This window comes from Dioscorea cayenensis, chromosome 20 (assembly GCF_009730915.1).
Source record: "Dioscorea cayenensis subsp. rotundata cultivar TDr96_F1 chromosome 20, TDr96_F1_v2_PseudoChromosome.rev07_lg8_w22 25.fasta, whole genome shotgun sequence".
Taxonomy (NCBI): Eukaryota; Viridiplantae; Streptophyta; class Magnoliopsida; order Dioscoreales; family Dioscoreaceae; genus Dioscorea; species Dioscorea cayenensis.
The window spans coordinates 13,111,783-13,115,421 of record NC_052490.1 but is presented as its reverse complement, the minus strand read 5'-3'; the positions used below and the strand labels follow the sequence as shown (position 1 = coordinate 13,115,421).

Sequence of the window (3,639 nt, the reverse complement as noted above, 5' to 3'; positions counted from 1 at the left end):
AAATATATACTTGTCCACCTTGACAAGCACGTCTTCGATGATGCCCCTCGGATGTCACACCGTTCGGTCCGCCAATTGTAAAGTCATCCGAGTGGGCCTAGGTTCTCCCAAACCTAGCTTCTGAAAGAAGGTGTATGGTATGACATTGATGCTCACCCCTGAATCTGCCAATGCCAATTCTTCACCTAAATTGCCAATGTTACATAGAATGATGAAGCTTCCCGGGTCTTTCTTCTTATTCGGCATGTTCTTTTGCAAAACCGCCGAGCAAGATGCATCTAGGATCACGGAAGCACTCTCCTCTAACTTCCTCTTGTTGGTCAACAAATCTTTCAAGAATTTGGCATACTTAGGCATTTGAGCCAATGCCTCAACAAAAGGAATGTTGATGTGGAGTTGCTTGAATAGACTTAGGAACTTCTTATATTGATCATCCACTTGGTCATTCTTCAATCTTGAGGGATAAGGAATTCTTGGCTTGAAGGGTGGAGGTGCCACCTCCTTCTCTTTGCTCGGTCCTTCCCCAACCTCTATAACCTCGGGTACATGCACATTGGGCTTCTCACTCGGGAGATTGCCTTCAACCTCGCGGCCACTTCGCAAAGTGATCGCTTTTAATTGCTCTCTAGGATTCGTCTCTGTATTGCTCGGTAAGCTCCCTTGTGGTCATTCCGCTAGAGACTTCGCAATTTGTGCAACTTGGTTCTCAAGATTGTGCAAGGACGCAGTGTGATTGCGAAGTGTGGCCTCAACTGATTCAAACCTTGAATTCGAAGATTGCACAAATATGGTCAAGGCCTTCTCTAAGTCATTCATGCGGGTCTCCAAACCATTAACTCTATTCTCGACATTTGGGGCTTGTTGTTGTTGTTGGAAACCCGGCGGCCCCATGACCTTCTGTGGACCTTGTGATCGCTTCCCCGCAAGTTTACGGGATCGCCAAGTAATACCTCGTGCAAAGACACGAGGATCGTATTCCACGGGGCTAAGGATCTCCTATTACTCCTTCTCGAGCTATTATCTAGCCTAAGATCTTAAGTGATGGATTTACTCTACTAAATACAAATAAACTAAACACAAGATTTGCTAGCAAATTAGAGAGAACAAGTAATAAGCAAGCAAGAAAATCAATGAAGTGCAAAGGCCTATGGATGTGGATCCCCTTGAGGGGTTATCATGCAACATGGATGATGATTTAAAGATGCAAGGGTAAATTGGACCATGAGATTCCAAGATTAGAACAACCCCAATTTCTCGGCGATTGAACCCTAATCCCATACGAACATAGATAGGAATTTCTTCCAAATCTACATTCCTACGATTGCATTAAGTACAAGGAAATCTCGCTTAGGAATAAACCTACTCTTCTTCGGATTAAACCTACATGGAGGGCTACCAAACACCCAATTTCTCGGCGTGATGATACAAGTATCCCCTTCTAATCCATTCATGACCTAATACATGTGAGCAAGTCACATCTACATGCATCATTCATAAAAGAGCTACGGAATTTTCCTTGGTGTAACACTTAGCATGAAAACAATGGATTAGATCTCAAACATACCCAAGCATAGAATTAACAAGTAATCATCCAAAATACATGATAAAACCCCCCAAGGTTCACCAACACCCGGTGGCCTTGGGGGTCTAGTGTGTCATCATCTCATAACAAAGCATACAATCAAGCAAAACATGAAACAAAGACATAGTATGACACTCCCTAGATGAAATGGTGAAGGATGAGGCGAGAATATGCCAAATGACGCTTCCCCCGCCAAAGGAATGCCGAATGACGCTTCCTCTAGCCGCGGTTCTCCTTCCTTCAAGTCGTGATCGATCTCCCCTTTAAATGATGTTGCCTTCTTGCCTTGAGAGCCTTGGACCTTGGGCTTGAATGATCTTCTAGCTTTCTTGCCCTTCTTCTCCTCCCCAAGGTCACCCAAAATCTCCCAAAATGATCTCCCAAAAGTCGGCCAGCAAAAAGTCCTTTAATCAGCCCTAAAAGTGAGTATATATACCCCCCGAGGCATACGGGCCGTATAGGGGTCGTATGGGGATCGTATAGCACTCAGAAACCCTAGATTCGCGTTCCACACGGGGGTGCATACGGCCTCCATACGGCCCCGTATACTGGGTAGTATGGAAATCTGGACAGAACACCAAGTCAATCCGCTGCTACAGTGTATACGGCCCCCATACTGGGTAGTATGGGGGTAGTATGAAATTCCTGTTTTCTTCTCTTTTCGCCAAAATGATATCTTCTTGTTCTCCATGGCTTCCATATGCCCTACAAAGCAAATAATAGACGATTAAGTGGAAAACGGGCATCAAACCTCACAAAATACATGCAAAGTGCATACGATATATATATGAAAACACCTACATTTAGACACTTATCACCTTGGTTGCTCCATGAAAAATTTGGATGATTCTTCCAACCCGAATTGTAGGTGTTGCTATATGGATTCCCTTGGTTCCTCATTGCATTACCCACAAAATCAACGTTCTCCACCGAAGATACATCACCAATAGAGATCGGGCAATCGGAGGAGGCATGTCCTCCTCCACATCCGTTACATGTTGTCACGGCCGTCACTCTGTTCGAAGCTATAACATCTAGCTTCTTACCCAATGCTTCAACTTGAGCCGCCAATGATGTTACCGCATCTATCTCATGGAGTCCGGCCACTTTCTTCTTCTCCCTCGCATTCCATTGGTAGCTATTTAGACCCATTTCTTCAATAAGTTATCGGCATGCCTCGGGGGACTTGCTACCTAAGGTACCTCCTGCTGCCGCATCCAAAAGTTGCCTTGTACTTGGATTTAAACTGTTGTAAAAGGTTTGGATAATCATCCACTCCGGGAATCCGTGTTGTGGGCATTTGCGCAGGAGCTCCTTGAACCTTTCCCACGTCTCAAATAGAGACTCCAATTCCGACTGTACAAATTACGAGATCTCATTCCTTAGCTTTGCAGATTTTCCAGGAGGGAAATAACGGCCAAGAAAAGCTTCTACCATCTCCTCCCATGTGGTGATCGAGGCTTTAGGTAATGAGTGTAGCCACTGCTTCGCTCTCCCCTTTAGGGAAAATGGGAAGGCTCTCAACTTGATGGCATCATCCGTCACTCCGTTGATCTTGAGCATATCACATACCTCAAGAAAGTTCTCTATGTGACTGTTTGGATCCTCATCGGCCAAACCATTGAACTGTGTGGATTGCTGTAACATGTGGATGAATGCCGGCTTTAGCTCAAAGTTCTGACCTATAATAGGGAGACGCACAATGCTCGATTGTGTCCCCAAAACTGAAGGTCTAGCATAGTCAAAGAGTGTCCTCTGCTGCTCATTCTGTTCTGCCATATTGCCTGAACCTTCAACTTCCAAATCAGCTAGATTAGACGGTTCTTCCATAGGTCCTTTCCCTTTTCTTCTAAGTGTTCTTTCAAGCTCGGGATCTCCTTCAATCAATATTGAGGGGTTCCCTCGGGTCATCAACCTGAAGCTGCATAAAAGAAAGAAAACAAATCAGAGCGATGATAGAAAAGAAGATGTGAAATAGAATAAATGAATGAATAGCTAAGAAAACAAAAGTGAAAAGTATCTCTAAACGTCTACTCCCCGGCAACGGCGCCAAAAAC

At 44.5% G+C, this 3,639-nt stretch overlaps 1 non-coding gene across 1 annotated transcript; it reads left to right on the top strand.

The window, feature by feature from the left end:
• The first annotated feature begins 2,864 nt into the window (after positions 1 to 2,864).
• LOC120252037 lies at positions 2,865 to 2,971 on the top strand. The gene has a single exon (XR_005533590.1). It is a non-coding gene; the product is annotated as a small nucleolar RNA R71 (small nucleolar RNA).
• The last annotated feature ends 668 nt before the right edge of the window (positions 2,972 to 3,639 follow it).